The 13,727-nt window shown below is 36.8% G+C and overlaps 1 pseudogene; it reads right to left on the minus strand.

Moving 5' to 3' along the window:
* Positions 1–11,101: 11,101 nt before the first annotated feature.
* On the minus strand, positions 11,102–12,843 carry LOC149192151 (GTP-binding nuclear protein Ran1B-like; annotated as a pseudogene).
* Positions 12,844–13,727: the final 884 nt, after the last annotated feature.

A 13,727-nucleotide genomic window follows, 5' to 3' on the forward strand; every position in this document is an offset into this window, starting at 1 on the left:
AATGTTTCCCGACTTCAGGGCCCTCAATAAGTTGACAGTCAAAGATAAATTTCCCATCCCGGTGATTGACGATTTGCTGGACGAACTCAATGGGGCTCAATTCTTCACTAAGTTGGATCTTCGCTCAGGCTACCACCAAATTCGCATGAAGGAAGTCGACATTCTCAAAATGGCTTTTAGAACTCATGAAGGCCATTATGAGTTCCTGGTCATGCCATTTGGTCTCTGTAATGCCCCCTCTACTTTTCAGAGCCTTATGAATCACATTCTCAAACCATATCTCAAAAAATTGTCCTTGTCTTCTTCGATGACATCCTCATCTATAGTGGCACTTGGGCGGCACATCTTCAGCATGTAGGTCTACTCTTGCAACTGCTCCGCAAGCATAAATTATTTTTCAAGATGTCTAAGTGTTTGTTTGGCATGGAAGAAGTTGAGTATTTGGGCCACATTGTGGGGCGTGAAGGTGGACCCCAAAAATATCCAGGAAATGCAAGAATGGCCTCAACCTAAGACCTTGAAGATCTTGAGAGGATTTTTGGGTCTCACAGGCTATTATCGTAAATTTGTCCGCAACTATGGCTGCATAGCGAAGCCCCTCACTCAACTCCTAAAGAAAAATTCCTCTTCTGGAACGAGGAAGCACAACAGGCATTTACCGCTCTCAAAAATGCCATGTGTTCCACTCCAGTCTTAGCACTACCTGACTTCACCAAATCCTTTGTCATTGAATGTGATGCTTCGAGTACAGGTATTGGGGCGGTCTTAATGCAGGAAGGGCAACCATTGGCCTTCACAAGCCAACAACTGAGTGGGAGGAATCTGGGCCAATCTACCTACGAGAAGGAAATGATGGCCATATTACATGGAGTCGAGACCTGGTGACCTTACTTATTGGGGCGACGTTTCCAAATCCGCGCAGATCATCACAATATTAAATATTTTTTGGAGCAACGCCTATCCTCCCCACAACAAAATAAATGGTTAGCCAAAATGTTGGGATATGATTATGAGATCATTTACAAGAAAGGGAAAGACAACAGTGTATCAAATGCATTATCTCGGCAATTTGAGGAGGAAAGTACTCTGCTCGCAATTTCCCACCCCATTCCAAACCGGATTGAAGAGGCTCGCAGGGAATGGTTTTCATGCCCCGGGCTCTCCCAACTCATTTCTCAATTGCAGGTAGATCCTAATTCCAGCAAGGGCTAATCGTGGCAGAATGATATTCTTCGCTACAAGGACAAAGTCAAAATATCACCAACATCCACCCTCAAAAGTCGCATTTTGGCAGAATTGCACTCATCTCCCATTGCAGGACATTCGGGCTTTCAGAAGACGTATGCTCGCACCAAAAGATCATTTTTTTGGACAGGCATGAAAAAGGACATCCTTACTTTCGTAGCAGAATGTGATGTATGTCAACGCCACAAAGGGGAAACCGTCAACACACCAGGCTCATTACAACCATTGCCCATTCCGGCATCAATTTGGACGGAGGTTTCTATGGATTTCATTACAGGTCTTCCAAAGTCAGGGAACAAGTTAGTCATCATGGTGGTTGTGGACCGACTGTCGAAGTATGCTCATTTCTGCGCCCTACCCCACCCGTTTACACCAACTTTGGTTGCTCAATATTTCATGGATCAGATCTTCAAATTGCATGGCATGCCCACTTCTATTGTGTCCGACCGCGACCCGATCTTCACCAGTAATTTTTGGCAGGAACTCTTCAGAATACAAGGCACTCAACTCAAACTCAGTACTTCATATCATCCGCAAATAGATGGTCAAACTGAAGCCATCAACAAATGTCTAGAAACCTACCTTAAGTGTTTCACTTCAGAAAAGCAACACCTTTGGGTACAGTGGTTACCTCTGGCTGAATGGTGGTATAACACCAACTATCATGCCACCACAAAAATGACTCCCTATGAAGCAGTATATGGTCAACTTCCAACTTCCCCTACTTCTTATCTCAAGGGGTGCTCCAAAGTACAAGCAGTGGATCAACTCCTACAACACCGCGCAACCATGCTCACCCATCTTAGAGAGAATCTTCATCAAGCTCAGAACCGCATGAAGCAACAGGTCGACCAACATCGCTCAGATCGCCAATTCAAGAAGGGGATTAGGTCTTTTTGAGGCTGCAACCATATAAGCAAACATCACTCAAAGACAAGGGTTGTCAAAATCTCTCTCCAAAATTCTACGAACCATACCAAGTACTTCAACGCATTGGAGAAGTGGCTTACAAGTTGGCTTTGCCACCTACGACAAAAATCCATCCAATTTTCCATGTATCGTGGCTCAAGAAAGTGATTGGGAACAATTGCCGAGTTCAAACCAGTCTACCTGAATTGGACAAAGAAGGGTCAATCTGGCTTCAACCCGAACAGGTTCTAGATACACGAGACAAGCACCTGCGCGGCCGCATGATTAAGGAAGTCCTCGTCAAATGGAAAGACACCTCTCCAGAAGATTCAACTTGGGAACCAGCCACTATTCTTCAGCAGTTTCCGCAGCTTCAGCCTTGAGGACAAGGCTAGTCTTAAGGGGGAGGGCATGTTAGGGTCCCACCCTAACCCCCTTATTTATGTCATGGGATCACGTCATAGTCAAGAGTCAATAAAGCCCATATTAATATTTGTAAGTGGTTAACTGGAAATTAATGACAGGACCACAGTTAGTTGCAAATGGGTCGTAGTATTAGATAGATGGTATTAATAAAACCCATTGTATTGGCCCGTGGTATTGCATGTATGAGTCATATATAAAGGATAGAGACTCCCTGCGAGGAGCATTGTGTCTTATTTTTGTAATCGAGCTCTGCTCTATTGAAGGTTGCCCCCTCGAAGAGGCATGTGAACATTTCTCTCTGAATAATAAAATTATTGCTATTCTGTGTTCTGGGTATCTTTTTCTTCGCATATTCTGTATTTGGGTATTATTTTGCAGGTTAAGAGCATAACAGTTGTGGCCCGTGTCCCCATCTAACCACATTAAACTTCTTGTAAGGAACAACATTCTCTTTCTCACCTACATCTTGGGGCCTTGTCCTTTTCGGCCACTGTTTACCTTTATCCTTGTCTTTCTCTTTCCCAACTTGCTAAAAATATGTCTTGCACTTTGATTTCTCATAACAATGCTTCTAATTTCTAATGACTCCTTCAAGTGATCAAGGCTAATGATATTCAATACAATCTCTAAATGCTAATGGTAATCCACTAAAAAATATTTGAACTCTTTCCTTCTCATCCTTAAGATATGGCACATACCTCAATAACTTCAGGAACTTAGTCATATAATCCTTATATGTCATCGATCCCATCCTTAGCTGATATAAATATTGGCCTTACTATCATAGTACCTCTCTGAAAAGTACTTCTTCATCAAAAGTGTCTTGAATTCATGCCAACTCAACTCTTATGTCCCGATGTATCTAATTCTATTCACATCTTCCCACTTGATGTTTTCTTTCCCTTTGAGGCTAAAGATAACTATTATGGACTTCATGTTCTCTCTATAGTCATACATCTCAAATAACTTCTTCATCCCAACTAACCATGTCTATACATCTTTTAGTTTCTTCAAATATCAATAAAAGGAAGGGGGCATGTCTTTCATGAACTCATATGAAAAATATCCCTTTTCACTCCTCCTTCAAGGATGATAATGATGATGACCATGATACATGTTATAACTAGAACTAGAGTAGAACTTATGTCGATTACCTCTCATATCCGGTGTATCTAAAAACCTTCCATCTTTGATCATGTGATCTGTATCTAACATGTGTCCACTGTGAGACATACTACCATAGGCCCCATTAGTCCTATCCTCCTGCCCATGGCTGATCCTAAGTAGTCCCTGTCTCTACATATTTCACAAACTCTGAGGGATAACTAAATTAACCCCTGCTTGATTCTCATATGCCTAAATGATTATGCCATTATATCTTTTCAACTTCTTATTTCTGCCTTCAAAATTCTCAATGTGTCTACTATATTCGGAGTACCTATCAACATGCTTCTCATAAGATCTATAGGGAGAGTCTCATGAACGATATTCTACCATCCAGCTAGGAATTGATCTTGTTCCTGCAGGTATACCATGTCATCTAAACCAAAATATAAACAAAATCATCATACCTTACTATATCTCAGAGGGGGATATCTTGAATGTGATATCAACCAGATTAGTACAATACATGTATAAACATAATCATATTAGTATATAAACATCCTTTGAACCATTATCTAGTTACCATACATGACTGTACCATAACCATGAAAATGCATGCATAATGTCATATGGACAATGGCATGCATAACAAATGCATAACCAACATGCACTCATGACGACCACATTCAACAACAATAATCATCATCTTCCACATGGTGACACAACTATAAAAATGACCACCACCATGCATTCACAACAAGAACATAGTCCAACAACATGAATAACACATGCAACCGACAAGTATGCATGAAAAACACATTCTTCCCATCTAGTCCAAGGGATGAACCATGCTCTGATACCACTCTGTAACACCCTCCTTCCATATTTACCCAAGCTAACTAGTCCACCGGGTAAACATTGGATGAAGAGTTACTATGATATGATTCAACTCCCCAAGTATAGTTAACGAAGTATAATCGACTAAACAAAAAAAAGATGGCCTTCCTCTAGAGATACAAAACCTACAAGAGCCCACAAACCCATTTAGGTGTCGAAACCCTGAGAGAACATGATTCTTAACTAAACTAGACCCCTCTTCGCTCCCATGATAAGCTCTCCATGCAACTAAAACCTTTCAGTTTCTCCCAAAGCATGGTCTCCATGTGATTGTGGCATGTTTCAAGTAGTTTTGTGCTAAATACCCCAGATTTTGAGCCACGTTTTTAGGGGTAGGACTTAGACATCTATGTCGAACTTCATGAACCTTCTAGAAATGATAATCAACATGATGACAAGGCCTCTAATGCAAAACATGAACGAGGACCTGACCTAACAAGTCCTAGCCATGACTGAAATTCCGCCAAACTCATCATGAACATGTAATATACAGGTCCTAAAAACACATCTAAACATATGCACTTCATATTATTTAGAATTCATCAAGAATGTATGATGACCTCTCATAATAACTTCAATATCATCTATCAGTTCTTGCATTCGTTTCTCATTCATATTCTAATCAAAACATCAAGAGAGTCATAACCAAAGTCTAACATAAACCATGCATATAACAATCATATAACAATTATAATAAAAATAATATAAGAGGCATTATAACCATGTAATAACTAAGAATTTTACACGCAATACACAAGAGGAAAAGATCTCTTATTAACATATGAAAAATCCATCAAATCAGGGACTTCCACATACAACTCGACCATAGATTGAGTTGAAGAAAATATTTCTTTAAGCCAATCACCCCCATGTCATATTCCAAGCATGAATGTGTGGCTTACAACAAAAAGGCCAGGGATTCCTCAGGTTTTACCACAATCCACCAAGGGATTTCTAGTCCTAAGACCTCATTTATAAAACCAGGGTTTACCACAATCCCAATAGATACAAGTCCAGGGATCACTCGGCCTATACAAGGATGCATGTCACCAGATCTCTCCACCTAAACTATGAGAAATTTGTCTGTCCCCAACTCTAGGATTTCCCATATATCATACCATCCACTGGTCAAGGATTCCTAGGCCCAATGGGGCTCCACCATGTAGGATTTATCATATATCCGACCATTCACCAATTGAGGATTCCTATGCCTAATGAGGGGATATAAAATCAAGCATTACCACAATCCCACCTTCATTGGTCCAAGGATTCCTAGGCCTTATGTTTCCTCCTGATACCACCACACTAAATTTCCAAACCATCTACCAATCCACCTCAACCAAATAAGAGAAACCCCATCACACCATGGTTATCCGTGAATGGTAAGACAAGATTGAAAATCACTATCACACCTAGAAAAAACCATCCCAATGATAACACCAGAACCAAATACACACATGTATGTATCCTGCATGCCAAAACTAGCAAGGAAATCGAACATTCAACTCAATACATGGAAGTAATCTTGATGAAGCTGCTAGATCCCACTCTTCTTTGCTTGATCTTTTCTTCCCTTTGATTTATTTATCATCCCTTAGCTTTTCTTCATCTAAAGTACTCAAATAATTCTCTAGGTATCCAAGAGTATGAGAAAGAGAGAGTAGAGAGAGAAGTCTAAGTAAAATCTGACAAAAGGTTGTGAAGTGATCCTCATAAAACATTTTATTAATGTGGCCTCCAATTTCTTTGTTTTCCATTATTTTCCTTCATTTTTCGCCTCACATGAAACCTATGACCCTTCACCTTTCTTTTCTTCTATTTTCTATTATTTTCATAAACAAAATGCCAATTAATGTCTCTTTCGTTTTCAAATCCTTTTCCATTACCTTCGCCAATTTCCACTTAGCCATTACAAACCATATGAACAACCACTAGGGTGTTTTTTCGAAAATTTGGCTTACAATAAGCGTCCCGTGACCTTAGTTATTGTTTTTCCTTTATTAACTTTATTACATGTTTTTTTAACCCAAGGTTGTTATCACAACATTCTTGATGTTTGAAAAAAGAGTGTGATGTTGCTAGTGTTTACAACAAAATATGTATTGTAGACATTGATGGGAGGTTATCAAGAGAGTTATGTTGCTCTAGTACTTGATTATTATATTTCTTGTCATGCTGTTGTAGGGGAATTTTTTTGGGGTATATATGCTTCTTGATATATCTGATGTATAATTATTATGACTGCCAAAGTATGATGTATTGAATTGTCTTGTATCAAGTTTGATTTGTAAGATTCCATGTATATTATGCCAAAAGAATTGTAATAGTTATTGATGATATTTTCTGACAAATTTAATGAGGAGAGAGTGTTGGTGTATGCCCTTATCTATGGATTGGAATATCGATTGAATTCTTCTAGTGTTTGGAATAAATTTTTGTTTTAGAGAGAGGTTTCCAATCAATTAATTTTGTGCTAATTTTGAGTACAAAGTTATATATGGGGCTCGCTTGAAGGTTGGATGAAATGTGGTCTGCAGTGTTTTAGTTTTTGCAGGTGGATGCATCATGAAAAATTGTGAAACAAGGTCCAAAAGAGCTTGATGGTTCGATCTTTTAGTAAGTGAGTGGTGGATGTCTTTTGATGGTAGCTAAAGAACTTGCTAAGGGAGTAGTGGCTTCCGTCTGGAAGTCACTAGAGAAAAGGTAATGGTAGCTTCCTATTGTAGTTACTACAACACCACCCAAAGTTTTGATTACCACTGTATTTTGGGCACCCCTCTACTTGTCCAAGGTCCTGAGGGTTATGCTTATGCTTTCAAATTAGTTAATCCTCCAATGAATATTTATCCTTAAACTCTATTGGTAATCATGATTTTTGATGCATATTGCCCATGCTTATTTTCCTCATCATGACCCTCATCTTATCATATTAAGGTTTGTTAGATACTTTTTGATATTGTGCCCCTTCAAGAATTACCTTCACATCAACATGCACTTCAACTGATAGGTGGGTATTTGTTTTTAGGGTGATGCTCCATTTTGGACCTCATTCTTTAGAATGCATTACGTCTTGGGAGAATAGTTTTCCGCTTATGCACTTTTTAAACCCTAGATTATTATGCCGAAAGTCTCAACTATATTTTAATTTAATCCCCAACCTTTAATATGCATTTTCGGAAACATTTCGAGTTGTCCTATATCATTGCATGATATAGAGAATCAAAGTACATATCATGTCACCTACAATTATCAAACTTCTTCACATGCATTAATGTGAAAAACTAAAGCCTTAAAATGCCACTAAATGCATAACATATTGCAGTTTCAAATGGACAATAGACACATTTACATATTAGTCACTACTACATGTAGGGGGGTTTTAAGACAATATTTAAGACAATATTTGAGTCAATTCTCTTAAATTAAGAAAAAAAGAAACTTCTGTATTGTCTTTAATATTGTCTCTAAGTGGGTGTCTCAAAATATAATGTTTCAAAAATTTGTCTCTATAAATACAATATAGAACACATATTATTATTGTCTCTATAAAGACAAGAATTATTGTCTATTAAGAGACAATTTGATTTGTCTCTCTAGAGACAATTTCATTTGTCTCTCTAGAGGCAACTTCATTTGTGTCTCTTTAAAGACAATTACATTTTTTTCCTTTTAGAGACAATAACTGAGATTAAAAACATATTGTCTCTATAGAGACAATATGTCCATAATTCAAACTATTGTCTCTCTAGAGACAATATAAAAAATTATTTAAAAAATAAATAAATAAAATAATTTTGAATGTTCTTTCAAAGTAGTTTCACATTCGAAGTTCACAAATAGTACTCGTATATGAGAGAAACCACCATAGAAATTCATGTCTGATAGAAACCAGTGAATATGGGTTATTAATATTACCTTTGTTTAGAAAGAGGGGATTCAAGTCATTACTAAATTTATGCCCAAGTTTTACTACTACAAATGGGAGTCAGAATTTTGGATTTAAGATGCTACCTTAGCTTTGATAAGCATTCCATCTCCCATTTTTACTATAGTTAAAGAAGAATCCGTAGACTATTGAATGGAAACAACTTTAGATTTAGACAATACGAATCTTTATGCAGAAATCAATCGAGAGCCCAATTAATGAAATGGCGAAACCTTTATGTGTTCGACAGACAACATACCCACAAGAATACCGAGGTAGGCTTGATAGCCACAATTATCAACTGTACAAGATTGTAGGAATTTCGTTGATGATAAATATGGGTTAGTTTTATGCTTCAATCATGTTATCAAAAATATATCTTCATCGCTCAACTTGATTACGCAGTATTATAGAGTGACTATGATATCTAGAACTGGATTACACAGTATTATAGAGTGAGTATTCTTTTGCTTGAATGGTCTATAATGGAACGTTTTTATGCCCACCCAGTTATTTTAACTTCTTTTTCAAAATATTTTTGATCATCGTTGAAAATTAATACTCTAAACAGAGTCATCACAAATATTCTTTAACTGATTACTTATCAAAAGCTTGTGAGGTTTCTTATGTAGCCCATGAAATATTTTGAATTTAACCGAGGAAGACTAACTTATTACATTTGATAACAAAGGCATTAGAAATGGGTTCTATAGCAACCCACTTCCCTTTTCTAAGTACTTGCAAACCGCTGACATCACGTTGCATTAGAACAATGATGCCACCTGCATTTGAATGGCACCTTAAAGTAAGGGTAACATCTAGGTTTGGGCATGGTGGATAGTAATTTACAGGTAACAGCTATCTGTGTTCCTGAAAAATATTATTCAAGTAATCAGAATGGAGTCCTAGAGCTTCAAAAATTGCAGCCATTAGCCTTAAACACAGTTCCCTCACCTCCACAGCGTACTTGCCTGCAATTTCCCTGTAACAAAATCTTCAATATTAAATTAAGCCAAATGATTTATGATTGCTTCTTTAATGGTTGACATAAGGTTTAATGGCTACTTATAGGCTACAGGTTCTTTAGGCCAAGAGTCGATGACTTCGTGTAATGGAAAACAAGGGTGTCTCATATAGTCCCTCCAGTTAATGACTTCATCTTTGTGAATATTGAAGCTTGTAGCAAGCTGATGTAGTTGCTTCGATCCTTTGAATAGAGGCATGCACGATCTTCCATTGGCATTTCGAAGAATTCTTTGGCGATTCCCATCATGTTTTTCATGACCCTCTCTGGTACCCTATGGTTCACTATCTGATCATATCATGTAGCTTCAACCATATTAATACTGAATTTGAATAGAATTTTTTTTAAGAATTAATGCTCATAATTGAGATTTTGGAAGTTTATTGAGAGATATTATGAGATTCAAAATTCAAATCTTAAAATTCAAAATTGAAATTTTCAAAACAGTTTATATCGCAATATCATGGGATTCAAAATTCAAAGCCTCATGAATCCGATCCCTTCTGCAAAAAAAATCATAAGTTGGGACATTGGAGATTGAAGGTTGTACCTGGAAAAAGCCATCCTCCTGACATGCACGTTGGATTTGTTGTATGGCAGTGGTTCTGCTAGCGCTATCCAGGTGTTTCAGATCCACCACTGGAATGCTCTCACAGAAAGATACCTGAGACATGTTGGGTTGCTCCTAGGGAGGCAAAATATATTTCTTCTGCATCTCAACATTGTTTATTCCATTGCACAGTAGTTTCTCAACACCATTAGCATTGGTCTCAGTGTGAAGATCCATTCTAGAGGACATGCATCTTTCTTTCCTCTTGATGTTATTGCGAGTACAATCTTTTTTCCATACAGATGTTCCACGACTTCTAATCGAAGTTAGAAATTGTAAGTTCGCATTGCAGAAATTGCAATTTGTAGAGCCCCGAATGGAAACAGAGGCTATACATAGGTTCAACCAATAGTTTTTACCATGAAAACATTGATAGTTGTAACAGAAAGTGTCCCGGATGAAAACAATATTGCAAAGGGAGGATTTGGCCCATATACAAGGTATTAGCGCTTACTTTATAATATAATTTATTCTGATAGTCTAGTAGGTAAACTATTCATTGTACAAGCTTTATGTAAACCAATTTTAGAGTTAAAACAAATCCTTAGACATAGCTAGAATTTTCAGAGAAAGTCTTAACGAGCCATAATATATTACAAGAAACAATCGTCACAACTAGCATTTCCCCCAATAGTACACAACGAAAGGCACTTGAGCATTCTTGAAATATTTGAAGATTACAAAAAGTTCTTGTGCAAAATGTGCAAGAGTATATAACGTAAAAAATTGTCTTAGCATATAAAAATAGCTTTATAATGGAGTTGAACTAAGATAGCTTAGCCAACTCCACCGATGAAAACATCTACATAGTACCCAAATCACATATAGAGAGATGCAATAATGTTATTCTAAGCCCCAAATACAAATCAGAATTAAATGTCCGAACTCAAGAACAAACTCCAATGATACAAAACTAATTAAATCCACCAATCCTTAAATATGCAAAAGCATCTTAACAAAGCTATTCAAAAGCATCATCATCGTCATCTGGAAGGGGTTGGGCCACAGCTGCTACAAGTTCTGCCTCATACCTAACGACATAAAAGATTGCAAGCCAAAGTTTCAATCTTTTAGAAATGGAACAAATTATTTCAATAAAAGTTAACAAAAACTAGTAAGCAAATAGCATTCTACTTACTGCTGCTGGGTTGCAAGGTCTATCTGAACCTCATGAGAAGCAAGAGAAGGTGACTCCAAAAAATAAAGGTTTGGATCCCTATAAAAATAACCCATTATAGAATCAATGTAAATTTTTTAATATAACATTCATGTTAGGGAGCATCAAAAACTAGATTAAAGGCTCACCCTGAGAGCTTTCGTGCCAAGTATAGGAATGGCTTCTCAAAGTTCTAGTTACTTTTTGCAGATATCTCATAGTACTGAAAATTATCTTTCTATGAAAAGTAGCTTGCTTAGCTTTCACTTGCCTATTCTTGACATCAACCTTGTTTCCACAAAGAAAAGTAGGAATGTTCTCACACACCCTGAAATTCACAAAGATATTTACCTAATCGGTTTAGGCAGTTGTGCCACACACAATTAAGGAACCTTCACTTCTACTTAGAGATCCAACCCCTCTGCAAAAGATATACCTGCAAATATCTCTGTGCCACATTGGGACTTTCTTGTAAGTCAATCGTGCAGTAACATCAAACATGATAACTTCACATTGCCCATGAGTACTGAAACAAACAAAATCCCAATCAATAAATAAGAAGGAAACAAATAAATAGAAGTGGAAAAACACAAAACCCTCGCCAATTCAATCAGGAAAATGCCAACAGAAACAGGAAAAAAAAAACCAATAACAGAGTTTTTCTATAAATTAAAAATTAAACTAAATTAAAATTCAAATAAATATAAGTGGAAAAATGCAGAACCCTTGCCAATTCAACAAGGAAAATGCCAACAAAAGCAGGAAAACAAAACCATTATTGATCAAAACAACCAATAACACAGCCTGTCTATAAATTCAAAATCAAATTAAATTAAAATTCAAAATAAAGAGACATAAACGAGTAAAACAGAGTGTTGATAAAAACGAACCAAAAAATGGCTCATAGTTGCTCCATTGTCATTGATATTGAGGTCAAAAGGTGTTGCTACTGAGCCCACACTACATACATATCAGCATGGGAAAATAGAATTGATAAGTCAAAAGTTCTCTTGGGATCGATCCAAGTTTAAATCCATGTAGGACCTTTTTAAACAAAAGGTTGAAAAGGCACCCCAAAATCTAAAATGTACGTGCTCCAATCAACAGGTGTCTACTACACCTGCAGAGGATGACACAAAACACTACTTTAATAAAGTCCCAAGAGACCTAATTTCAAGTGAAAATCAAAATTAGTCTAGCAAAATACAGAAATGGGAAAATAATCAAACTAATTATTGACGTACCTTAACCACATTTTGTCATTAAACCTCACCTGACTGAGCTATAAAGTTGGGTCAACATTTCATACTTGGCTTTCTCAACTTGACAAAGCACCACAACCTGCAAATCATCATATCATCAATTCAAGTATCATCGACTGAATAAACACTGAGATTTTGTATGGTTGTATTGTGTGCTCATCCACATGGATGTCTTACTTTGGGAACATTTGCAGCAAGACTATTCAGAACAATGTCCACATCACCATGGACTTCTTGAGCCATCATTCTAAGCTCCTCCTCCAGATCTACAGGCCTTCTTACCATGGTTTCCTAGATTATAAACAAGAAAATCAAACTGAGGTTGAATATTAAGTTCGGAAATAATTTTTCTATTCTCATCGTTGTATATGGTCATGGTCTCCTAGGCTAAAATGTGTATTGATTCTTAAATTATTTAATAGGAAACATTTTGATTATGTACATGTGCAACTTACGATGGAACTTTATGTGCTTCATTTCCTATGTGGAAGTGTTTCAATACAAGCTATAGTTTTTCACGATTATACTCTAGGTTACATAAAGTAGTATTGGCCTCTGTCCAACTAAATATTTCCTACCCTCTACCTTATATCTATTAAAGTTTTAACAGTGGAAATAGTTTGTCTTCAAGATCGAAGAAAACTCAAAGGATGTTAGTCCTAGTTGAAAGAAAAGACTAGCAATCTATTTTCATTTTCTGCTAAATAATTCTCTTCCAGGGAAACCAAATTTTCTTGTTACATGTAATTATTCGTAAGTTGAACAATTGTCCATCAGCACAATGCCTACTTATCTGCAATATAATTGTCCAACATAAAATAATGTGACTAGCATGCATTTGAATGTAGTTTACTAATTTTTTAACCTTAAACAAACATGTGAGTACTCGATAGTAAATCAAGATAATTCCATATAACATAATGTAATTCGGTTAATCAAGCATTCTCACCAGATCATGCCATCATTATGTCAGTGGTTATAATATATACAATGTAGAGTTGAGGAGGAACTTCTATTTATGGATATATATTAGTGAACTCAACTCAGCTTGCATTTTATTTGTCTCAAACAACCTATGAAAGACTTCTTGTAGTATAAAGGATGCATCTCTATCCAATGCATTAATTGTCTTTGCAGGTTGGCATTGTAATGGGCCAAAGGTTAATGAC

The sequence above is a fragment of the Pinus tabuliformis genome, chromosome 2_2 (assembly GCF_031772625.1).
Source record: "Pinus tabuliformis cultivar Carrire ecotype Pingquan chromosome 2_2, CPIR1, whole genome shotgun sequence".
Classification (NCBI taxonomy): domain Eukaryota; kingdom Viridiplantae; phylum Streptophyta; class Pinopsida; order Pinales; family Pinaceae; genus Pinus; species Pinus tabuliformis.